This window comes from Schistocerca nitens, chromosome 12 (genome assembly GCF_023898315.1).
Source record: "Schistocerca nitens isolate TAMUIC-IGC-003100 chromosome 12, iqSchNite1.1, whole genome shotgun sequence".
Lineage (NCBI taxonomy): Eukaryota > Metazoa > Arthropoda > Insecta > Orthoptera > Acrididae > Schistocerca > Schistocerca nitens.
Window position 1 is genome coordinate 20,407,134 of NC_064625.1, and position 27,348 is coordinate 20,434,481.

The window sequence follows — 27,348 nt, forward strand, 5'->3', positions numbered from 1 at the left end:
ACAAGAGGCAAAGATCCTGAGTCAAAGTCTCGCTCTGGTACACAGTTTTAATGTTCCAGGAAATTTCAAATCAGCAGACATTCCACTGCAGAGGGAAAATTTCATTCTGGAAGCATCCCCCCAGGCTGTGGCTAAGCCACGTCTCTACATTATTTTTTCTTCCAGGAGTTCTAGTCTTGCAAGTTTCACAGGAGAGCTTCTGTGAAATTCGGAAGTTTGGAGATGGTAGTGGCAGAAGTAAATCTGTGAGGATGGGTTGCTGTTCTTGTAGTTTTTGAAGCTGCGAAAGTGTACCTGCCGACCACTGTTTTCACTTTTTTCGTAAGTAAAATAAAAAAAAACACTGTAATCGAATGGAATGCAGTAGCAATTACACCACGATAACTGCGATAGAACGCTCGTGTTTCTAAATACTGCCACTAGGGAGCAGTGGTGGTTGGGAAGTGCCTCAAGGAAGTACAACCAAGCTGAACTTTTTTTGGCGTGACAAAAGTTACGTCTCTTAAGTTGCGCCACTAAAAACTGGGAGTTCACACATGCAAACTGCAGTATGCCAGTGGCTGTGGCGGCACTTTTGTTACGTGTGTGAACCCGGCTTTTTGAACAACGGTAATTCATAGTAATAAATATTGAATGCAAAGGGACTACTGCGGGAATGTGGGAGCTTTGAGTGGGGACAAACCAAAATCTAATGCAACAACCACAAAATTAAATAAATAGTAACGTATAGGAAACTTAAAAAGTACTTTTAATGGAAGTACAGAGAAAGCAACATGGAAATCATAAAAGAAAAGGCGCTACACAAATATCGAAAACTCACGTAAAAACCATAATCTTGAATCGGTAACTAAACCTGAGGTATATAGTGCAGTTCTAGTGTAGACCGATTCTAGGGTTCGCTGTTTTCAGAGTTCTCGTAGCAGATGCGTGCAGTTCTTCGTTGTAAGATTTCTGTTTCTGGTGTTGCTTTCTGTACTACTGTGAAAAATAGTAAATCTTAGAATCTTGGGGATTGGTAAGAACGGAGTGGAATCTGTGTGGTAAGAATTGATCCAGTAGCCGACTGTAGTGAGTGTTATCGTTGGTACAAAGTTTAACTCTGAAGTTACTCTCGGTGTCTTGCTCTCGGGTACAGCGTAAAATGAAGTTTATAAAGCGAGTATTTTTGCGTTGTGTAATAAAAGTAATTATGTACATTTAAATGTTGTGTACGGCATTGTAAGTGAGGTACAAGCTTTACCCATATTTTTATTTTGTATGTGCGTTTGCGAAGTGTTGGTATACCGCCATAATGAGGGAGATCAATAAGTTCGGAAGAGCAACAGAAAGAAAAACATCCCGGTTCTAGTCGCACCTGGACTGCATGTCGCGATCATTTTAAAGACGATGAGTTGGATTGGCATTGATAGTCTCTGCTTCCTACATCGGCCAGACGCTTCTTCAGACACGCTACTCAATAGCAGAAATGCCGTCATTCTTCTGTCCAGCACACTGTTTACCGGCTTTTTGTATAAAGTCATTAACGAACGCTTGTCAACTTGGATTGGCTCTGAAATACACACGCTTATCTGACCGCTGTTGAATCGGAATTCGTTGCTAAATTATCGGATGAAGATGAAAGGTCGGAAAATGGCAGTCCCTTTGGCACGGCCCACCACAAGTATTTTTCAGACAGCTCATGGCCTACGGTATTTTAGCACACGTAAAGCTGAACGACATATTGAACACACAGTTTTGAACAGAGATTGTCGCATTACCGTTGTGTGTACATTTTTGTTCCAAGAATAGATAGGACGACAGATACGCGTTCAATTTTGATCCTGACAGTGAAGCCTGCGAACAAGAATATCAGGAATTATGCAACTGTTGTATGTGCACGGCCAAAATAAGACACCAGCTACCTGTTAATCAACCTTGTATGTAAATGGGGGCCGTCGAAGTGGTCAATTTCGACCTCATATCTACAGTTCAAGGAAGCTGTAGCACTTGTCACAACAATGAGTAGATAAGACATTGTGGACACAGAGAGTATTTGTTTGAGAAATTGTTATTAGAAAATCTTTGGAGGGACTGCAACAAGGGCTTCAGAAGGATAAGGAAAGAACTGGTGTCTTCGTCAGCACTAAGATACTGACACGCATTCAACACAATGAACTTAAGATCAGTTCAGAGTTATTGTTTTGGACAAATACACGGTTGTTAACCAGGTACGTATGACTAAACACTTAGATATAGCACTATCTGAGAAGATGTAATCAGGCATTGTAGTAGATGTTAATTTTGTGTGTGTCCACCCTTCGATTGTTATGATGCGTTAACTGTACTGGGTTTACTTTCATTGCTGTGTCTGAATATCATTGGAGGACTGGTAGTCCATTGTACCTCAGGAGAGAAAACCAGAGAAGACATAGGTGTTTGATGCTGGATAGGGAATGAAGGTAATATTCTGACTCATCCCCATATATATCATTGGGTTGAGATTGGGACTCTGGGCAGGCCAGTCCATTTCAGAAATATGTTAATGTCCACAAACCATTGCCTCATATAAACTGCTTTATGACAGGGTACAATTTCGTGCTGTTACATTCATTTTCTCTGAGCTCCTCCCGCGTCCAGCCATCCTGATTTAGGTTTTCTGTGATACCCCTAAATTGCTCCAGGCAAATGCTGGGACAGTTCCTTTGAAAGGGCACGGCCGACTTCCTTCCCTGTCCTTCCTTGCTGTTTGGTATCTTCCCCCAAACAACCGAACCCATCTTCGAGCTCTTCTTGTACTGTGTGCAGTGCACAGTGCTGTGAAATATGTTCATATTCTAATTCATTTAGTGTTGTCTAATGCACACTAAGGGTGACATATCCTAACCATGAAAAAACACCATCTCCTTCGTATTACACTGTTGGCATCAGACCTTAGTCCAACCATCGGATTGGTGAAGTAGTTAGAACACTGGACTCGCATTTGAGAGGGTGACAGTTTAAACCCACATCCTGCAATCCAGATTTAGATTTTCATGATTTCTCTAAATTTCTCCAGGCAAATGGCAGGATGGTTCCTTTGAAAGGGCACAGCCAATTTCCTTCACCATCCTTGACCCAATCCAAGCTTGGGCTCCACCTCTAATGAACTTGCTGTCAATGAGACATTAAATCCAATCATCCTTCCTTATTCGTTACCATCAGATTGTCATTGGGTATACCATAGTTAATCACTGCAAATCGCTCAATTCTAGTAATTCACTATCCAATGGCATACATTGCCTCAAGTGCCGCATATCATTGACTACAGGAATATGTGGTTTATGAGGAGCTGTGGAGCTAATGAGTGATGACTTCTGCTGATTTGACTTCATTTTTTTACACCCATTCTCCACAATAATTGATGATCCATGCTTGTCTGTACATAAGGTCCTCCTGGTCTCGGTTTAGCTGTGGCCATTCCGTTGGATTTCCATTTCATGTTTGTATCACCAGTAGTTGGCTTAGGCAATTTTAGAAGTCTTGGTGGATTTGTCACTCAGATGACATCCAATACTAGTCAACATTTGAAGTAACTGATTGCTCCTGATCGACTTATTCTGCTGTTACAGCTTCTCCACTGACAACACAGTACTCCCTACTTTCGCTTATACTGGCGAGTCTGCATTTTGTGACATCTGGGGAACAGTTCCATTTTACATAGCACGGGGTGTCTGGATACTTTTGATCAGATAATGTATTTCCTGCCAGTTTTTTTTTTTAAAAAAAACAGGTCAAGAAGTATCTTTACGTAATTGCTTTCTTATGAACACTGTTACATGGATGCTTCCTAAATGAATAATAAACAACTATTTAGTCTAGCACTTGTTGTCTGTGTTATCTTGAAATTTTGCCATTCCATTATATGTGTATTCTAGTTGAGATATTCTCTAATAATCAAATGTGTGAGTTAATTGTGTATCACGTGTTGAAAAACTGTTGCATAACCTTAGGTCAGTTGTAGGATGTAAGCAATTTAAAGATATGCGAATGAAAAATTTGTCATGACTCGGAATATTACTATAGTTTAGTGTTGAAATAAGACTTCTTTCTAATAAAAACAAAGGCATAAGAAATTGTTTTGTATTTTTTAATTTTTTGATATTGACTAGTTGTTACTATGTTCAGCATATTTTGGTGTTGTTCCAGATATGTGGTTCCATGTTAAATATTTGAGAGTTTATATTCCTTTAAAATTATATTCCTTTTGTTTAAGAAACAGTGATGAGAGACCTAATAGCTAGAATATTACGATCATGGAATGCTTAAGTTACATAAATCAGATACTTGATGCATCAGAAAGTAAAGCATATTCTTTTTGGTGATCAAGATGTCGGGGAAGTTACATTACATTTTTTAGCTTGCTGTTTAAGCAACCCACCATACAAGCAACTGATTCGCAGTACCTTTATTCCCATAAAACCTGTGTGCGTGTGTGCACACGCGCATGGGAGAGGGGGACACGAAGTGTTAACTAACAACTAACCCGTTTCAACAGATGTTATGCGTAGGGTTAGTATAATTAACTATAAGTTGGATCCATCCATCATGGGTTATGTTACTGTTTAGGTATGTTGTCCACAAGCCATTGCTTCACACATTCCACTTTATGAAAGGCTTATACAATTATTTTCTCTGAACTCTTCTTGTAATGTATGTAGTGCAAAATGTTGTAAAATATGTTCATATCTGTATGCATTTAGTGTTTTCTTAAGCATGATAAGGGCACCATCCCCTAACCATGAAAAACACAGCCACCGCCATACTCCCTTCTTGACAACTTGGGGTACAGCACCGCCTTGGCTCCGTCCCCGGATCTGCCTGCTCCGTGACCTTTGTCGATTTCCCAAGGATGGTACCCCTTCACTTGTTTATCGTCGGGCATTTGCTGCTCTATGTGCACAAATGACGGACGCCACATTTATTTACACCGACGGCTCGAAAACATCGTTAGGTGTAGGGAGTGCCTATATTGTTGGCGACACCCCAAATCACTTTCGGCTTCCTGACCAGTGTTCGGTTTATACTGCGGAGCTTTACGCTGTTCTCCAGGCTGTCCACTACATCCGCCGCCATCAGCGGATACAGTACGTAATCTGCTCAGATTCTCTCAGCTCTCTCCTCAGTCTCCAAGCTCTTTACCCTGTGCACCCTCTGGTCCACCGGATTCAGGACTGTCTGCGCTTGCTCCACCTGGGGGGCGTCTCGGTGGCGTTCCTCTGGCTCCCGGGACACGTTGGTATCTGTGGAAATGAGGCGGCAGATATTGCAGCCAAGGCTGCAGTCTCTCTTCTTCGGCCAGCTATTCAATCGATTCCCTTCGCCGATCTACGGAGTGTTTTATGTCGTCGTGTTGTTAATTTATGGCACGCGCATTGGTCGACACTTCCCCATAATAAATTGCGGGACGTGAAAGCTCTTCCTTGTGCTTGGACCTCTTCCTCCCGAACGCGTCGTCGGGAGGAGGTAATTTTAACTAGACTCCGGATAGGGCACTGTCTTTTTAGCCATCGACATCTTTTAAGCGGCGATCCGTCCCCACTCTGTCCCCACTGCTCTCAGCTGTGGACGGTAAGACACCTTTTAATTGAGTGCCCCTATTTTAATCCGTTACGCTCCCGTCTACAGCTATCGCCTGATATATCGTCGATTTTATCAGATGACACGCGCTCAGCCGATCGCGTTCTCGAGTTTATTAGTGCCAGTGACATGACGTCAGTCATTTGAAGCTTTTTTTGGGGACAACCAACCCCTTGCTGTAGTGGATTTTTAAGCCTTCCTTCTGCTTTTAGTTTCTCCAATTTTATGACTTTCGTTCCCATTGCTGCTGGTTTCCATTTTCGGTTTTTTACTGTTTCCTAAGTCACGGACTGGGCGCTAATGACCATAGCAGTTTTGCGCCCCGAAAAAAAAAAAAAAAAACCATACATACTTCAGTGTTGGTATCAGACTCCAATTCTGTCATCAGACTGACACAGAATACAGCATAGTTAATCACTGCAAATCGCTCATTTCCAGTCATCCACTGTCGAGTGACATATGTTACCTCGAGTGTTGTTTGGCTTATGAGGAGTTGCTTTGCCATTGTACCCCATTCTTTTTAACTCTCTACACACAATTTTATAGTTCGACTGCTGGTAGCACTGTGGAGCTTATACAAGGGGGTATCCAAAAGAAAACCAACATTTTTCATTGCACAGAGGTTTTGTAGTGCCATGTTTTGTCACTGGGAGTGCGTAGAGTGAACATTCCTGTGTCAGTAAGTTGTGTGCCGCTTCTGAAGGAGGTCAAGACTAGTTTTGGCAGAATTTATAGTGATAACTGTTTAGTGTGATTGTTGTTTTTGCAGTGGCTGATTTTTGTGAACAGCGTGCAGTGGTGAACTTTTGCTTTTTGCTAGGAAAAAGTGCAACAGAAGCCCTTGAAATAAAAGGGTGGCTGCCAAGTTTGTGCCATGACTGATGAACAAAAACGAGGTCATGTGGAAGCATGCTCTGCTTTGAAAGAACCCCCCTGAAATGTTCCAAACTTGTTTTCAAAAAATATCACAGGTGATGAACCTGGGTGATATGCTTATGATCCCGAATCAAAGTAATAGTCAAGCTAGTGGAAGACTTAGTTTGTCTCAACCCAAGGAAGTTTTTCAACGGAAATCAAACATTAAGACAATGCTGGTTTGTTTGTTGTATGTGAGAGGAGTTGTCCACTCAGTGTTTGTTCTGCAGGATCAGACAGTTAACCAGGCTTTCTCTTGGAAGTTATGAAAAGATTGTGCAACACTGTGCAGTGCAAGTGACCTTATTTATTGGAGTTGGATGACTGATTTTTCCATCATGACAAAGCCCCTGATCGCACAGCTCTGTCTGTAAAGGATCCTGAACTTTGAACACTTTTACAAGAAACATATGAGGATATATAAAATTCTTCTCGGGTATGCAGCCGGATCATGACGTCTTCAAGACACAATATTTCTGCGGTCCAACTGGCCGCCATCATCAGGTGAGAGCGCTGGTGCACAATCTCGCCGGAACTGACTTCCCAGCGCAAGCGGCAGCCCATATATAGGCCGCAGAAGGCCCACAACGCGTGCGCGAAAAGGTGCCGTAGCTGCCCTCTAGAGCAGTAAACATGCCGCGCCGCCGGTGGTGGAAAGAGGCGAAATCGAGATATCGCTGTCAAAAATAAAAGAAAATTAAAAAATTCTATTCCGACGATTGAGACGCAGACCGTTGTTTTTTAATGTCGGATAACACCGGGTCCCAAGTCTTACTTAAAAGATAGCCCTTGTCTCTATTAATAAGATTGTCAGATAAACGAATCTCTATTGATTCTTTTAAAATACAGTCCCAATATCGAGATGCAGGGGCAACCATTTGTGTCGCATCATATTGCATTCTGTGTCCCTGGGTGAGACAGTGCTCCGCCACTGCGGATTTCTCGGGTTGAAGCAGCCGTGTGTGCCGCTGATGCTCAACACATCGGTCCTGAATGGTCCGGATCGTCTGACCAATGTAAGCCTTCCCACAGTGGCAAGGGATCTTGTATACACCGGGCTTCCTCAAACCCAAGTCATCCTTAACAGAGCCAAGAAACGCTCTAAGCTTGGCCGGCGGACGAAAAATACTTTTGATGTGATATCTTTTTAGAATTCTTCCTATCTTCGAGGAAATGCTCCCAGCAAAGCCTACGCACACGGACCGTTACCTGCATGCTTCTAGCTGTCATCCATCGTTCCAGCGTACAGGGGTCCTGCGAACGTTGGCGAGAAGAGCTTATGCCATTTCAGATGGAGAAAGCTTGACACAAGAATTGGACCACCTTAAGGTTGTGTTCAAGCAGAATGGCTATACAGATAAACAGATCCGTCGTGCTTTCCAGTTTGGACCATCGCCTGAACCACCAGAAGATACCTGCAAATCGGTGGCTTTTCTGCCTTTTGCTGGGAGCATTTCCTCGAAGATAGGAAGAATTCTAAAAAGATATCACATCAAAAGTATTTTTCGTCCGCCGGCCAAGCTTAGAGCGTTTCTTGGCTCTGTTAAGGATGACTTGGGTTTGAGGAAGCCCGGTGTATACAAGATCCCTTGCCACTGTGGGAAGGCTTACATTGGTCAGACGATCCGGACCATTCAGGACCGATGTGTTGAGCATCAGCGGCACACACGGCTGCTTCAACCCGAGAAATCCGCAGTGGCGGAGCACTGTCTCACCCAGGGACACAGAATGCAATATGATGCGACACAAATGGTTGCCCCTGCATCTCGATATTGGGACTGTATTTTAAAAGAATCAATAGAGATTCGTTTATCTGACAATCTTATTAATAGAGACAAGGGCTATCTTTTAAGTAAGACTTGGGACCCGGTGTTATCCGACATTAAAAAACAACGGTCTGCGTCTCAATCGTCGGAATAGAATTTTTTAATTTTCTTTTATTTTTGACAGCGATATCTCGATTTCGCCTCTTTCCACCACCGGCGGCGCGGCATGTTTACTGCTCTAGAGGGCAGCTACGGCACCTTTTCGCGCACGCGTTGTGGGCCTTCTGCGGCCTATATATGGGCTGCCGCTTGCGCTGGGAAGTCAGTTCCGGCGAGATTGTGCACCAGCGCTCTCACCTGATGATGGCGGCCAGTTGGACCGCAGAAATATTGTGTCTTGAAGACGTCATGATCCGGCTGCATACCCGAGAAGAATTTTATAAATTATTACGCCGGGAAAGCCTTCGTAGTCACATATGAGGATATAGTTTATCCCCATATCTAAGAACACAATGAATTCAACACAAATGGTCTCTGTTGACGTTCGAAAGAAACACATAAACAGCTTTGTATCTCTTTCCTAACAGTGAAATAAGTTCACAACTAAGGCAAGTACTTCTGAAATTTTCCAGTAATTTTTGGGTTTGCAGCTGGATCCCGTCAGCATTCTGCCACGATATTTTGGCCCAGAGACGTCCGGCCGTCCTCAGGTAAGTAGATGAAGTACTTTGTCTACTCACTTGAGAATGCTTCGTTTACTCACCTGAGGATGGCCGGATATCTCTGGGCCGAAATATCATGGCAGAATGTTGATAGGATCCAGCTGCAAACCCGAAAATTACTGGAAGAATAAAGGCAAGTAGCTGAAACAACAAAAGGAAGGCTTCCACAGTCAGAGTACGTTTTCTGCTTGTAGACTATCAAATGGTTAAGTCCTTGCTCTCCTTGGGCAGAGCACGTTGGAACAGATGAACACTTTAAGTTGCAGTCTGCACAAGTTCACAGTTTCTACAGTCTTGCCAAGTGAGTCTGACTGAATATCAACAGGATCACGAGCAAGTTCTGAGGTCCCTTGGCAGTGTGCGGTCAGTGGTGCTGGATGTGTCGTAACTGCTGTGATTGTCGCAAACACAGTCCTAAACACCTGTACAGCCATGACATCAGCAGATGCAGCAAAAGGTTAGTGGTATGAGCGGCCTCCCTTCCTGATTTACTACATGCTCTCTGTATTGTGGTCCGGTGTACGTAGAGACCCTCTGTAGGTTGCACTGCAAATGACAGTCGGAACGTCCTGTAGTTGCAGGGACTGAGCTGGCAACTAACCTGAAGGCTGTGTTTTGCCATTTGGCATGGACACTTGACGGCTTTCGCAACACACCAGTCTGTATGGCAGTTCTTACCAAAAAATGATATGACCCCTGTTCCTCACCCACATACTCACTGGCTGCCCTGTTTGGTTGATGAGACTGGGAAGTATTGTACCATCCACCATACTCTCCAGACTTAAGTCCTTGTGACTTTGATTTGATTTGATTCTGAAGATGAAGGAACCACTCTGTGGCATTCGCTTCAGAACTGTTCCAGAGATTTGACAGGCAGTAGACCTCTCCATTCGCACCATCAACAGGACGGGCTCTGCTAAGTATACTACACCTTCCACATCACTGGCAACGGATTCTACATAATGCTGGTGATTACTTTGAAGGACAGTTACAGGTGCAAACATGTAACTCCTTTGTATCGGTTGTGACTAAATAATTGCCACTATTTAAGTTCCAACCTTCATACTTACCACCCTTTCTAAAGAGGTCTTCCATTGCCCACCCAACCTCCACATCATCTTAACCCAACTGTAAGGCACTCCCAATCCCAACCCACCACCCTTTCTAAAGAGGTCTTCCATTGCCCACCCAACCTCCACATCATCTTAACCCAACTGTAAGGCACTCCCAATCCCAACCCCTTGCTACATGGATCTTATCCCTGTGTAAGACCCAGGTTCAAGACCTGCCCAATCCAGTCACCCAGCACTTCCTATTCCAGTCCTGTCATCCATCTTATCCCAGCAAAGGCCGGGCCACCAGTGATAGCAGCCATATTGTACACCAGCTCTGCTGCAATCAGTGCACAGCTTTTTATAGTGGCATGAATAAACTAGCTGTCACCAAGATGAACAGCCACTGGCAGTCTGTGGCTAAGAGCAAGGTAGACCAACTTGTGGCATGACATGCAGTTTAACATAAAATGCTCAATTTCGATGGCCTTTTGAACCTACCTGTCTGCCATCAGCATTTCTGAACTGCTCCTGAATTTATCCCTGCTTCAACCTATTATTCCGCACCCTCCACCAACAGTTTCCGACCCCCCATCCTGTCACCTCCTCCCATTTTGCATTCCCTCACCTTGTTTGTGTGCCACCCTCTGCCATTGTACCCACCCATCCTGTCCCCTTCCCCACTCCTCTCCTTTTCCGTTCCCTGTACCTGGCTGTCTGTAGTCCATGCACACCCATCCAGACAGCATTCTTCTCTCCTGACACTCGTACCTTGCTATCCCCCCCCCCCCCCCCCTCCCTTTTCCCTGCCTCACTCCAGATTGCTATTCATGTGACAGTTGCATTCCAGTTATAGCTGCTGGTGGTAACAGTCATGTGCGTTTGAGGATGAGGTGTGCTTTTTGTGTGAATATGTGTGCGTTTTCTTTGCTGAAGAAGGCGTTGGCCAAAAGCTATAAGGTGTGAAAGTCTTTCTGCTGTGCTTCTCTGCAGCTCAACTGGTTGTCTGTACAGTGAGTAGCAATGTACCCTTTTCTTAATATTGTTGATATGCTAACCAGGAGTTTCTACTCGTGTCGGTTTTGGAGGGACCTCCCCATAAAAATAATGCCATAACTTATTGTAAAATTAATTAGTTTGTAATATGTTATTTTCATAATACCCATGTCTTGTGTGTGATTTATGTATAAAATGAAAAGCTGTAGCCAAGTGTGGATCCTTGTGAGATAGAAAGTGTAGAATTCTTGCTTCAGGTCTTGTTCTCTCTCCTGACATTTCTTCAGTTTCTGTATATTGGCTCCTGTTTTTCAGGAATGATAGTATCCTGTCTCCAGTCTTCCATTTTATACTATATACATGTGACAAGTGTTGCTGCAGATGGGTAAAAACTTCGTAATGTGTGTGAAAAATAAGTGAACGCCATGTACCGGTTGTTGCAGTGAGACAGACGATCTTATCTGGGTGGGAGCAGAAGATTTGGCACGCCCTGGAGGGTCTTCACTGGCAGTGCCAGTGGTTGTGGCCAGGGGCTGCAAAAATGCGGGCAAAACTTCTCTCGTAAAGGTAGGATGTCTGTTTGCTGTACTTTTCAGACAGTACAATTTTTCTCATGCCAGTTGTGCAGGCTGCAGCAGAAATAACTCCAACATTTTCAGGGGGGTGGAATACAAAACTGTCCCCCCCCCCCATACACTCTCTCTCTCTCTCTCTCTCTCTCTCTCTCTCTCTCTCTCTCTGTGTGTGTGTGTGTGTGTGTGTGTGTGTGTGTGTGTGTGTCACTCCAGCTCTCAGTATAGAAAAAAAATTGAAAAAATTAGCTCAAAAGTTTTAATTATACATCTTACTCTTCTCAAATAATAAAATGAGATTACTAAACCATCTTAAAATGTGTGGAGCAGGAAATGTAACATTATTTTTGTATACTTAAGTTGAATATCTGCTGATGATGATTGTTGATCATGATTATTTATCAATCTTCTACCTTGAGAAAGTCCTAGATTTTTCTTTTTTGTCTGTTTTTATTATCTGTGTCTGATGACACAGGTCATACTTTGTTTCATGATGCATTTAGTGAATCAGACATTCCTTTGCACCTGTATGTGACTTAGGTCACATTATCTGACATCAAAGTCACTGAGTCTACGAAGCGTGAAAAGCGTAATTGTTTGTTTATTAAAGTGTCAAAGTTATTATGGTGGTTAATCATAAACAGTTGATGTTCCTGAGACATATGTGTTCAGTAAGTCACCTGCACCTGAGTTATAGGCAGGATTAACCTCATATTACTCATTGATAAGGTGCTATTCCGGTATTGGAGAGTCTTGGCAATACTGATGTGAGTTTAGGAGGAGGAATAGCAATGGACTGAGGCATAAATTGGAATTTGTAGCAGGGAGACACACTAGGGTAATCCATGCAGGTGTGGTAGCGCAGTGCCAGTGCAGTGTAGTGATTAGTGCATATGCCTAGTAAGCAGAAGACCTGGGTTTGTATCCTGTCACTGGTACAAACTTTAATTCATTGCTTCAGCCTACATCATTATCATACATATATAAAATGTCTGTAAAGTGCACTGTCATTTTAAAAATTCGTAACGTGAAACTTTTCGAGACAGAGCATTGTGGTTTGTTGTAAAATGTTTAGCAGCTCTCAGTGGTGGTTCTTCTTCTTCTTCTTCTTCTTTTTTTTCCCCCTCAGAAAAAATTCATGGTTCCCCCCATGTACAGATTAGTATTTCAGCATCAACAGATTTAGTGGCATCATGGGTTGGTGCATTTGACTCAATACCTCACTTACACTTATTAAGTATGATAATATGGGGTGTCAAGTGAAATTTGTGTCTGGATTGAGGACTTTAAGGTATGTTATCTACGATGGAGAGTCATTGTTGGATCCAAAAGTAACTTCGGGTGTGCCCCAGAGAAATGTGTTGGGACCCTTGCTGTTCATATTGTACATTAATGACCTTGCAGATAATATTAATAGTAAAATCAGGCTTTTTGCAGGTGATGCAGTTATCTAATGGAGTACTATCTGAAGGAAGTAAAGAAGGTGAATAAATATTCAGTCAAATCTTGACAAGACTTCAACGAGGTGCAGAGATTGGCAGCTTGCTCTAAATGTTCAGAAATGGTAAGCTTTTGCACTTCACAGAATGAAAAGAAGAAGAGATAGTATCCTATGACTATAATGTCAATGAGTCGTTTGAATTGGGCCACTCGTACAAAAATCCTGATGTAACACTTTGTAGGAATATGAAATGTAATGGTCACATAGGTTCAGTTGTGGGTAAAGCAGGTGGTAGGCTTTGGTTTACTGGTAGAATACTGGGGAAGTGCGATCAGACTACAAAGGAGATTACTTACAAGTCACTCTTGTGACCTTTTCTAGAATATTGTTCAAGTATGTGGGATCCGTACCAAATAAGACTAACAGGGGACATTGAATGTATACAGAGAATGGCAGCACAAATGGTCACAGGTTTGTTTAATCTGTGGGAGAGTGTTACAGGCATACTGAAGGACTCTTGAAAGCTGGCTTAAACTATCCGAAAAAAGTCTGTTAACAAAGTTTCAAGAACGGGCTTCAAATGATTACTCTAGGAATATACTACGACCCCATATGTATCACTTACATGGGGATCGTGAGGACGAGATTAGAATAATTACTGTATGCACAGAAGCATCCAAACTATCACTCTTCTCATGTTCCATACATGAATGGAACATGAAGAAACCCTAATAACTGGTACAATGGGACATACCCTTTGCCATGCACCCCACAGGTTTGCGGAGTACAGGTGTAAAAAAAAAAAAAAAAAAAAAAAAAATTTAATAAGGATAGCAGTGTTATTGACTACTGTTGTGTACATGAGATCCTTGATATAACCCCAAAAAAAGAAGTCTAATGACTTGATATTAGGAGAGTGTGGAGGGCTTGGGGCCATCACAACTCATCTACCTCTCAAGAAGTGCATCATTCAGCACGTTCAGACTCCAAAAGGGGGGAGGGAGGGAGGGGTGCGCCATCGTGCTGCAAGATGATGGAATGTTGCTACAGCTCTTTGATCTGTGGTAGCAAGAACTGTTAGAGCATACCCAGGTAAACATTTCATGTTATGGTTTTCTCTGCAAACATAAATGCTCGGACGACCATATAGTGCATTAGGCAATGTCCAGCATTAAGCTTCGGGCTATCAAGGATGTGTTCAGGTGTGTTGCGAGTCATTCCATATCACCTCAACTTGGCCTCCCTGCTTGACCATCTCAGATTTTGTTGAAATTTTATGTGAACATACGCACATGTCCTGAATGAACATTGGTAAAGTTAAACGTTCGCCAAAGCAATACTGGCCAAGATTAGTCACTTGTTTGACTCCCAGTACGACTTTGTGCAGAGAGAGTGTGAATTTCTGGTGGCTTTGAGCTGTTATATTTTGGGCAATATTTTGTTAAAACAAATGAAATTTAGCTATCTTTTACATTTTATGCATTCTCTTAAGCATAACAATGAAAAGAATTTTATGAATGATACTCAACCAAAAAATTTTAGGCAAAATTGCTTGAAAAAAACTGGCACAAAAAAAAAAAAATTAGCACAAGAAAGAACTTCAAATTCTGGTTTCTTACATCTGAGGGCCTAAAAGTATGAAGAACATGACACTTGGCATGTAGTAACCTAACAGCAATAGGTTCTCAGATTTAAAGTTTCATTTATGTACCATTTTCCAATATTGAATAAATTAAGTGCAAGTTTGAAGATGTTGGGAAAAGGACAAAAGTATGGTACTGTCAACTTTGTTGCAAAAAAACTATGTTATAAAACTCCAAACTTGGCTCGTTGGAAAGACCATGGTTTGAATAATAAAACAGAGTATATTTGATTATCCAACACGGGCTAACAGGGCTACATAATCTGAATGAAAATTGTGCTTGAAAATTGCAGCATGAAGAAAATGTTGAATGCCTGCTGAATATGAAACTTAATAAGCATAGCTCAGTAGTGTAAGGATGTGGAATACAAAAATTCATTCATCTACTATTTTCCAGTAATCTACTAATTTGTCAAAGTCATGTTGATTTTTGTGAAAATAGTGTATATTCAACACCTTTTTTACAAATACAGTATTCTATTAAAGCTTCAAAATCAGTCTCATTCTAAAAAACGGGTTTAACCCCCCTCCCAGAAAAATGGGTGTAATTTCCAATATATGTAAGAATGCTTCATAAATTGACGTAAGTAGGTGCAAAAATAGTACTGTAAACAAAGTTTTAACTTCGACTTCTTATATCTCGTTGATTAAATAGGCGATAAATGTGAAAATTGTACACAATAACTTGGCAACATAAGGGTTTCCAGGATAAAATATCATTAAAGCACTGCTTTCCAAATTTCTACAAAATGGGTTCAAATTCAATTTTCATAAAAATTACAAGAATAGATCACATTCAATTCGATCTTAGAAAATTTGTTTTCCACAATTGATTTCAAACTAGTCACAGTTGGAAAGTCCACGTTTTCAAGAATCCAGAAAAATCACGTTCGATTTTCCAGTGGGCACTAACAGTACCTGAAAATGATAAACAAGTATGAGGGAATGTACCATCATGACAGTTGACTACATTGAAGCAACCTGTTGTCCATGTTCTGTGCATGTGGTTTTTATTTTTAGATTGACAAGTAATGTCTCACTATATTGTGTTGGTCTATGTTGACTTTTTTTGTCACTATCTGTTCAAGGATATGAACCGGCAACCCCATCACCATAGGGGTCACACAATACATGCCAGGTTCCCAAGCCTGTAATTGGTTTCTTAATTTATGTTCCAAAGACTATGCTGATAATTATTGGTTTGTTATTCAAGATGCTGCTCAGAGGTTTCATTGGGAAGTTTTGCAAGCTTCATTAAATCTTTTGTAGGTCATGTCAATGAAGACATGTTCAACCTGTTAGTTGTTGCGTTATGCAAGCAGCAACGAAGGCCTGCACGCATCCACAAAAGATAATGTCATGCCTCTGGTGGAACTGTGATGGTGTGGTGCACTACAGATTGCTTCCCCACTGTAACAACCACTAGTGATGTTTATTGTCAATAATACTACTCCACTATAATGCCTACCCGCATTCTCCTAAACTGACAAAAACACTATACAGGAGTTGGGTAGGGAAGTTATTCTGCATCTACCTTATTCACCTGGTTTTGTGCTCTGATTTTCACCTTTTCCACACTCTGTTGAAAAATCTTCAAAGAACTTCCTTTCCAGGTGAAAATGCACTCTGAAAATTGCTCAATGAATTCTTCACTTCAAAACCATGTGATTTCTGCACTTGCGGAATCAAGAAGTTATCCCAGCATTCGCAGGCTGTTGTGAATAGTGAAGGAGAATACAGGGTGAGTCACCTATACAATACTGACGAATTGATTCCACAGACTGAACGTGAGGAGAGGGGCTAGTGTAATTGGTTAATACAAACCATAAAAAAATGCACGGAAGTATGTATTTTAACACAAACCTACGTTTTTTTAAATGGAACCCCATTAGTTTTGTTAGCACATCTGAACATGTAAACAAATACGTAATCAGTGCCGTTTGTTGCATTGTAAAATGTTAATTACATCCGGAGATATTGTAACCCAAAGTTGACGCTTGAGTACCACTCCTCCGCTGTTCGATCGTGTATATCGGAGAGCAGTGAATTACGTAGGGATCCAAAGGGAACGGTGATGGACCTTAGGTACAGAAGAGACTGGAACAGCACATTATGTCCACATGCTAACACCTTTTTATTGGTCTTTTTCACTGCCGCACATGTACATTACCATGAAGGGTGAGGTCCACGTACACACGTGGGTTCCGTTTTCAATTACAGAGTGGAATAGAGTGTGTCCCGACATGTCAGGCCAATAGATGTTCAATGTGGTGGCCATCATTTGCTGCACACAATTGCAGTCTCTGGTGTAATGAATGTCTTACACGCCGCAGTACATCTGGTGTAATGTCGCTGCAGGCTGCCACAATACGTTGTTTCACATCCTCTGGGGTTGTAGGTACATCTTGGTACACATTCTCCTTTAATGTACCCCACAGAAAGAAGTCCAGAGGTGTAAGATCAGGAGAACGGGCTGGCCAATTTATGCGTCCTCCACGTCCTATGAAACGCCCGTCGAACATCCTATCAAGGGTCAGCCTAGTGTTAATTGCGGAATGTGCAGGTGCACCATCATGCTGATACCACATATGTCGATGCGTTTCCAGTGGGACATTTTCGAGCAACGTTGGCAGATCATTCTGTAGAAACGCGATGTATGTTGCAGCTGTTTGGGCCCCTGCAATGAAGTGAGGACCAATGAGGTGGTCGCCAATGGTTCCGCACTATACATTTACAGTCCAGGGTCGCTGTCGCTCTACCTGTCTGAGCCAACGAGGATTGTCCATGGACCAGTAATACATGTTCCGTAGATTCACTGCCCCGTGGTTTGTGAAGCCCGCTTCATCGGTAAACAGGTAGAACTGCAACGCATTCTCTGTTAATGCCCATTGACAGAATTGCACTTGATGATTAAAGTCATCACCATGTAATTGCTGATATAGCGACACATGAAACGGGTGAAAGCGGTGACGATGCAGTATGTGCATGACACTGCTCGCCGACCGTGGCCCGTGTTTGTTACAACACGCAACTGAACGTCAGAGGTTTCAAGCGTCAACTTTAGGTTACAGTATCTCCGGATGTAATTAACATTTTACAATGCAACAAACGGCACTGATTACATATTTGTTTATATGTTCAGATGTGATAACAAAACTAACGTGGTTCCATTTAAAAAAAAAAACGTAGGTTTGTGTTAAAAATCATACTTCCGTGCATTTTTGTATGGTTTGTATTAAACAATTACACTAGTCCCTCTCCTCACATTCGTTCTGTGGAATCGGTTCGTCAGTATTTGATGTGGTTTACGAAATATATCCAGTGGTAATGTTAGGTGACTCACCCTGTATATTAGTGATGGCCAAAGTCTCTTTGAGTTGCCAATCGTGATTTCATTCGCAATAACAATAAACAAGGCTCAAGCTCAGTAAGAGGAGTAAGATGATGGGGGGAGGGGTAATGTATATGCAGAAGTGGGAGGAGCTGAGGGACAGGGACAGGGGGGGGGGGAGGAGGAGGAGGAGGAGGAGAGGTACAGACAGAAGGGAGGGGGGAATTTATGATGTATATCCAATTCCAAAACATATTTAGCAATTGCGACACATTGCTGGGTTTGCTAATACAGTACATTATCTTGACAATCTTACTACTAGCTGTTAGCAGTATGTGTCATTACTTGAATAGGTACAAGAATGTTCCCACTTAACAGTTTATGTACCACAAAAGAAAAAATATTCTTACACTAACAATAAGACAAATATTTACAAAATATCCTCATCAATAGCAACTGGAAGGTCACAGACACACAATACTTTATGCCATTAAAATTAATCTACTCTGTAATAGCACCTATTGAGAAGGTGCCTTGTAAGAGTAATTTTAAAATGCATAATTTTTTGTATTGCTTTAAATTGGTCAAGTTATTTCTTGTGAAGCTTTATCCCTGCTTATCATGACTGATTTTTCTTCATTTTTGTGTGTGCATATTCTCTTCACAGTAGCAGATTTTTGTCTGGTATTCTGTGGATGAACTTCCTGGTCTCTATGAACAAGCTGGACTTGCTTCAAAATGATGTGATCTTCAAGACATAAGTAAGACAGTGCAAGGAGTTTTTTTTTTTTAAAAAAAAGAGCAACTTGTATGAGTTTCTTTGCAGGTGTATTTGTGTATTTACAATGGTCCTAGTAATTCTTTATAAAACTAAAAAGCATCTTTTACTTGCAAGAGTGTGTCCTCAAATATAATTACATATCTATCTCTGTGTAAGATCTAGCAATCTTTATTTGACAGTCTTAGATCACAAATATTTTGTGAAGTGTAGAAACTAAAAATATAAGGTATCTAGATTGAACATTGTAATAAAATGGAGAAGTGCTGATACACAGAAAATTCATTAGCTAGCAGGCAAAGACAAAATTCCCTCCTTTTGAGCTAGAATTCTCCATCTCTGCATCTACATACTTACTCTGCAAGCCACCGTATGGTGCGTGGTTGAGGGTACCCTGTACCACTACAAGTCATTTACTTTCCTGTTTCACTTGCAGACAGAGCTAGGGAAAAACAATTGTCTATATGCATCCGTACAAGTTCTAATCTCTGTAATCTTATCTTCATGGTTGTTACATGCATGGTGACAGGAGAATCATTCTGCAGTCAGTCTCAAATGCCGATTCTTTAAATTTTCTCAAAAGTGTTCCTCAAAAAGAATGACACTTTCCATCCAGTGATTCCCATTTGAGTTTCCGAAGCAACTCCGTAACACTTGCAAGTTGTTCGATCCTACCAGTAACAAATCTAACAGCCCACCTCTTCCTTTAATCTGACTCAGTGTTAATCCCAAACACTCAAACAGTATTCAAGAATGGGTCACACTATGGTCCTCTTTGTGGTCTCCTTTACAGATGAATCACACTTTCCTTAAAAATTCACCCAAGTACAGCGATTACTGTTAGATATTTTGGTAACTGATAACTCACTTATCGGTCATTGTAGGTGCTTCCCACTTGATCTAGGAGCGTAACATTTGGCAAGAGATGAGGATTAGCAGCAATATTTACGACAAAACTCGAATAGTGTTTATTTGTAGTTAAATATTATGAAAAATTACTTATTTGCCATTTGTATATCGACTATCGTAATGGCCGACCATTACATATCACGTCTTCTCTGACAACTGGGTGGCACTATCGAGTGGAAATTTGTCACGTATGAAGGTGTCTGGCCCCTTCATTCTGAACAAACTAGAAGCTTTTAAGTCATTGCAATCTACAATTACAACAATTTCTATTAGATATTTTGGTAATCAATAACTCACTTATCGGTCATTGTGGGCACTTCACACGTGACCTAGAAGTGTAACATTTGGCATGAGATGACAATTAGCAGCAATGTTTACTACAAAATACCAAAAAGTGTTGATTTGTAGTTAAATATTATGAAAAATTACTTATTTGTCATTTGTATATCGACTATCGTAATGGCCGACCATTACATATCACGATTTCTCTGAGGGTTGGTCATGTTTGTTCCATTTCATGTTGCTTTGCAATGTTATGCCCAGATATTGAAACAACGGCACTGTGTCAAGTAGGATACGACAAATGCTATATCCGAACGTTACTGGTTTGTTTCTCCTACTCATCCACGTTAACTTTCATTTTTCTTCATTTAGAACCGGTTGGCATTCATCACACCAACTAGGAATTTTGTCTTAAGTCGTACCATCCTACAGTCACTCATCAGCAACATCTTTCCATAAACCACAGCATTATCAGCAAACAACTGCAAATTGCTGCCTTCCTGTCCACCAGATCATTTAAGCATATAGTTAATAATAGTGGTCCTGTTGCACTGCCCTCAGACACTGCTAACGATATTGTTATCTGTGATGAAAACTCGCTATCGAGCACAACATTCCGGGTTCTATTAATTAAGAATTCTTTTAACCACTCATCTGGGAACCTATTCCGTATGTTCGTGTGTTCATTATCTGTCTGCAGTTGGGCATCGTGTCAGTGCTTTTCGGAAATCTGGAAATATGGAATCTACCTATTGCCCTTTGTCCATAATTTGCAGTATATCATGTGAAAATAGGGCAAGTTTCACATGAGCTATGATTTCTAAAACCGTGGTGGTGTGTGGACATCGGTGTTTCAGTCAATAAGAAATTTATTGCATTTGAACTCAGAATATGTTCTAGAATCATACAGCAAACTTATGTCAATGATATTGGTCTTTAATTTTACTGGTCCATTCTTTTACTCTTCTTAAATACAGCTGTCACCTGCACTATTTTCAGTCATGTGGGACTTGCTTCTAGTTGAGCGATTCACGATAAATGTAAGCGAAGTGAGGGGCCAGTGCTGTAGAGTATTATCTGCAAAACTGAATTGGGATTCTCTCTGACCCTGACAACTTATTTGTTTTCAACTCTTTCAGTTATTTCTCTATGCCAGGGATCCTTATTACTACGTCTCTCTCTCTCTCTCTCTCTCTCTCTCTCTCTCTCTCTCTCTCTCTCTCTCTCTCTCTCTCTCTCTCGTTCCTCGTGCTGCTACGTGACTGAGGTAGTCCACTTTTCTTTATCAGTTCCTGTATTTGACTTTTCTTGTTCGTTATAAATAATGTTAAAGTGTTGGGTTTTGTGCATGTGTTACAAAGTATGTGTTGAATATCATGTTGCAGGTGCTGGACATTGGTACGGTACATTTCTTTGGATATGCCAAAGCAGCTGCTATAGCTATTTCACACTACGCTGGAGGATGCGATGTTGGCAGATATCTTCCATGTCCGATACGTCAGCTGTCGTGGCTCGGAGGGCGGACTGTCACTTTGGACAAGACACTTAAGTCTCTTAATCTCAGTCCAGAGCTGCTCAAAAATGTCACAGTAGTGAAGAATGAGATTCACTTGGTAAGAACTGTTTTTTTCCTCCTAAGGTTAAGTTGTATGAATTCTTGCATAGCTGTTTGTCTAAGGCGTCAGTAATTTTTGTTATTTCGTGACATTAGGATCAAAGTAGATTGAATCAGAACAGCATTCACAGTAACGCAACATTGTCATGTAATATTAAGAGCTCATACTGAATTCTCTTGAAATGTTAAGGTGGTGCTTAAGTTCATAATGTTTTTGTTTCATGTGGTGGAACTGTGGTTGCTGTGGGTTTATTTATGAATTGCCATTTTTTATTTGTAGTTCATTGTCTCTATTTGAGTTTGTGTGTTGTTATTTCATCGTTTGGAGATAGCAAGTGGAGATGTGGATGCTAGAAAATGGAATGCCAAGCAGAGACGTAGGAACATTACAGACATATTCTTCTGTTTGGGTTCAGTAGAGGGTGCCAGCAGCGGAGGCAGCCAGAAACATATGCCCCGTGTGTGGGGTATTGCCATTGGACAGGGCACAGCAGGAAAATGGTTTTCTCGTTTTAAGGAGGAATGTTTTGATGTTAGTGACTCTCCACATCCCGTAAGACGTTAAGATTTGATGAATATCGTTTAAACACATTAACCCAAAATGATTCACATCAGTGTACTCGAGAACTGGCAAATGTGATGAACTGTGGTCATTCCACCATTGTGCAACATGCAGTGGGTAAGGTTCAAAAATTGGGTGAGTGGGTACTGCATGCTCTAAGCCAAAATCACAAAAATTTGTGGGTGGCCATATATGCATCTCTGTTTGCTGTCACCAGTTGGCCCTTGAATGGCACTGACCATTCCTGTCCTATATTGTCACTGGTGAGGAGAAGTGGTGTATTTGTGCTAATGTAAGAAAAAGAAAAGAATGGTTGAGCCCAAACAAAGCAGCAACTCCCCGTACAAAAATCTGCATGCGTCCACAAATGATAACGTTATGAATCTGGTAGACCGACGACGGTATGGTGTAGTACAAATTCCTTTCCCAAGATGTAATGATCACTGCTGACATTTATCGCCGACAGCTGAAACATCACTGATTCAATCCAAGAACAACAACCAGGAAAACGGCGCGAAGTGATACTGCTTCACAATAATGCCTGCCTGAATTCTGCTATACTGACAAAAACACTATAAAGGAATTGGGTTGGAAATCATTCTGCAGCTACCTTATTCACCTAATCTTGTGCCCTGAGATTTTCATGTTTTCTGCTGTCTATTGAACAATTTTCAAGGAACTTTCTTTCTGGATGAAAATGCGCTGCAAACGTGGCTCAGTGAGTTTTTCACCTCAAACCCACGGTTTCTATAGACGCGGATTTTAAGTCACCCCACCATTGGGTGCAAATATTGAAGGAGAATATATTATTCATGACTAAAGTCTCTGTTATGTATATCTGTTGTTCTTATTTATGGATTCTTCCGTAGCTTCTTGATAGAACAATTCCATATTGGGGGTTGAATAACACTTAGGCAGTTTTTTGTTCTACTGATTTTTATTTGTATGAACTAGTTTTCGGTTATTAGGCCATCTTCAGATAACTACTGGCTATTGTTTACATGGAGCTTGTGTTCTTACGAACCAAACATTCTGGACTAAGATACAACACACTTACATACGATCTTTAGTTGTAGTGTTGTCTTTGGAATTGTCAAACAGGTCTTTTGACATTTTGTTCACTAAAACTGTTCTTTAACATAAAAATCACATTTTATGGTTTGTCAGTACCATGTATGACAACGATTAAAATTATTTAGAATACACATTATTACAAATTTACAATTTTTTGGTATTTGTTGTGAACAGTTGTAACGGTTTGCAACTTGCAACCTGCACTGAAAAATACTATCAGTTAAGTAATTTACGGACTTTTATGACAAATTTGGTACCCCTTGCATCGCTACACTGTCTTTCATATCCAGGACGTCAGCTGTCATGGCTAGGAAGACAGGCTGTCAGTGTCGTCAGGACACTCAAATCTGTTGGTCTCAGCCCCGAGTTGCTCCAAAACATCATCGTAGTGACAAATAAGATTGACTTGGTCAGAAGCTCTTTTGTTTGTTGCTGTGGTTAAGCTGTATGAATCCTTACCAAACTCTTGTTTAAGACATCAGTAATTTGCATTATTTCGTGACACAGGGTCAAAGTAGATTTAACCAGAACAGCATTCAGAATAACACAACACTGACATGTAGTAATAAGAGATCATACTAAATACTCTAGCAGTATGTTGTGCACTACATAAAATTTGAAACTTGAGCTGAAAGGAGACTCTGTCTCATATGTGGGGTTCCAACAGCTGACGTTGCATCCACATATATGTCGCCATAAGTTTACATGTAACCATGCTTTCTTCTCTTCTTGTACAGTGAAACTCTGCTTTTACACTTTTCACAGAACTTTGAAAAGCAGTGTAAAATGTGGAAAATAATGTTTTAAGTGGTGAAAGTTACAAATATGACACTCGCTTCGCATTTTCATAGTTTGTGTGATATAGGTATATATTAGGCATCAAAATACTCATCATGAACCTGTTTATTATCCAGTACTCTCTTTTGCCGCTGATGTAAGTGGAATAGGTAACTGTCTGGGAAGTAGAAACATTTGACTTATAATCACAATCGATGTTATTTTTGAAAGTCTGCAACTGTGTCATTCATTACTTAAGAATGAAACACTCTACCATTTATGTAGTTTTTCATGCTTAGCTCGACACTTTTCAAGAATTTATTCTCAATGTCAAGTGCAAATATTTATGGAAGTATTTTGTGTGAGGTTTGCATATTTGGTGTTTTGTGTCTCTTGCACTTTAGTTGTTTTTTAAGGTTATAAGGTATTGTTCCTCCTCCATTACACAGAAAACCACATACACTTGTAAACCATCACTTACATTGTTTGTGTGTGATACCTCACAAAAAATACTTCCAGAAGTATTTGCCCTTGACAACGAGAACAAATCCACGAAATGTGTTTTACTAACCATGAAAAAATTGGTAACAGGTGCAGTGTTTCATTGTTTAAACAAGAAACATTTGAGCAGCACAAAAAGGTATGAACTAGTGCTACACGTGGCCAGACAATGAAACATATGAAATATGCTGTTGCCTGCTAGGCAACAAATGTGTACCCGAGGTATCATTCCAATCATGAAGTTGTGAATGTGCATTAGAGACAGTTTGTAAACTGTTGTGATCGGTCATTATTCGAATGAACCTATAAGTTATTAGTTATTCCCATCAGCTACGACGTAAAGGAGAGCGTGGTGGCAACAGGAGATAAACCACGAATTTTCTGGCATTTACCAGTTCAGATCTGTTGAGTAGAACACTCTGGTGTCAAGAAACTTAATTGCTTAACATTTGAAAACATTACTTGAAGGCCAGTGTCATTTTAGCCAATTAAATCGGTTTTCTCTACATGAACATTGTTTCATAAATTGGGGGAAAATTATACATACGTTCACACAAAATAGGGAGCAAATTAACATTGCGAACGTAGGAAATTTGACGGGAGAGGAAAAAAAAAAATTTAAACGGTGGGTAAAACATTAATTCCGGGAATGTAAAAGTGGGGTTATACTGTATTTCTCTTTTTCTCTTGGTCTCCTTTACCCCGTGTAACCAGGCAACCTTCAGTCTTCCTCCTATCCTTCTTCCCAGAGGACGGTACATCAAAATCTCCTTCGGTCATCTGTCATTTGCATTATACGCCTCGCTTGTATATGATTAGTACCTGGATCTGTCTTCTGTCACCAGTTGCCCACAGAAATGGCCAGTGAGTGCGGGAGTGTCTGTCTGCTGGTCTCCGCCATACACACAGCTGGGTTGGATGCTCTCTGAAAGAAGATCGAGGGGCAGTTATGCGCGCAGTGGCTAGGACCTCGATGGCCGTCAGTGTGTCCTCCGGAGGGTAGGAATCCCACCAGCTGTACGAGGAGGTGGCTGTCGTCGGTGTGAACACCGTCCCGTAGGAACGGTAAGTCTATGTCGAGGTCGTCATCTCCAAAGAGCAGCTCGACCAGTTCGAAGGGATGTTCCTATGCGGTAGGCCGTACTGCTTTGAGTGACCAGTATGTGAGAAACCACTGTTTTGGAGGTACTGAAATTTAGCACCTGACATTTGCTGTTGTGCCTCCCATATATTATGTAAAATGGACTACAGTACAGATTGTTTTTCCTGATATTGTTACCATCACCTGCAGTGACACATGGAAGGAAATTGGCTGTTACTGTTAATAAGTTAATGTTGTTGCAGGTATTATCCATTTTAAAATTTTGTATTTATATTAGGTGTCAAAATGAGGACTTGAATTGTTTCTGTAATGACAGTAATATTTATCTAACATGACTTGCTTTGTGTTGTGGTATGTTTATAACAAGCTTCACTCTTATAATAATGAGTTAGACAATAAGCCCAGAGCATATTGTTTTCATGATTGGTAACTGGAGTTGTGAAACTACCATAGGCTACCAGCAGCACGCATAGTCTGTGTGGCAGTTTTCCTAGCTTTGGTCAGTTTAGGTTGTACCCACGTTATCTGTACATCAGGTGTGTTACATACCTATTGGGTGTTACCTCATAACAGTCACTTCTTTACATATGCGAACGGTGTCTTGCTGCCCCATAAACTGGAAGCGGTTTTCCATCTAGAAATTGAAAATTGTTGATTTGTAACATAAAATAGAGGGATGTTGGAGTAAAACTGAAGAAAACCATAGAGATTTATCATATAGCACTAGAAATTTATCACATAGAACTAGAAAACACAATTTCCTCAACAAAAAGATAAAAAGGCTGACATTGTCAGTATTTAATTCAAATGTTATTTGAAAATTGTAGATCTGTAACGTAAAAGCAGAGGGATACTGTAGTAAAACTAAAGAAAACAGTACAGATTTATCATATAGTCCTAGCAAACACAATTTCCATAACAAAAAGTTAAAAACAAAAAAATGCAAAACAAAAATGTATCGGACTTTGTTCCAGTACTTCATTGAACTTGAATGTAACATGTTTCCATTATTTTCAGAAATGACTATCACATTTATCCATAACAGAATACACTTGCATTTGAGCATGATTAAGAACACTTTGTTGAGTACAAAATAACAATATCTACATAATTTTTATGTCTCTGCATGTGAACTGTACTTTCATCAAAAGTAATTGCTGTGGTTACATAAAAGCGCAGAAGTTATGCGATCTGCTACAGTAAAATCCCGCTTCTACACTTTTCGAGGGACTTGAAAAAATGGCATAAATTGCAGGAAAATGTAAAATGTGGGAAATGACTTCAAGTTTTACTGGTTATGTATAGGGCCCCCTATCCATTTCCGTAGTTTTATATGATATATGTAGATAACAGGCAACAAAATACTCATCAGGGAATGATTATTATTTACTGAAGGTTATCTGAATTTAGTGCTGTGTTTAGCAGGTGACATGACATTCACCGACACTTTAGCACAACAAATCGCATTAAAAATAACACAAACCAAGCAGTTGCCTTGTTGATTTATGTGTTTGCAAAGCTAAAGTGATGCAATTGGCAGTTTTAGTTTCTGTACTTGATGCCTGCGAAAAGTGCAGGTCAAGTGTGTATTTCCTCCGAAAGTGACATCAGCAGATGTATACAGTACCAGCCAATTATCTAGCTGTTTGTGATTTTTTAACTATAGGTGCCTGAAATATTGTAAAGTGTGTTAATTGTGGCACTACACTACAGATC

The 27,348-nt window shown here is 40.7% G+C and overlaps 1 long non-coding RNA gene across 2 annotated transcripts; it reads left to right on the plus strand.

Moving 5' to 3' along the window:
- Positions 1-1,115: 1,115 nt before the first annotated feature.
- LOC126215167 (uncharacterized) lies at positions 1,116-26,409 on the plus strand. Of its 2 annotated transcripts, XR_007542096.1 has the most exons (5): positions 1,116-2,207; positions 11,490-11,613; positions 13,056-13,182; positions 21,387-21,614; positions 25,376-26,409. It is a non-coding gene; the product is annotated as an uncharacterized LOC126215167 (long non-coding RNA). The 2 variants fall into 2 exon arrangements; XR_007542095.1 differs by lacking the exon at positions 11,490-11,613.
- Positions 26,410-27,348: the final 939 nt, after the last annotated feature.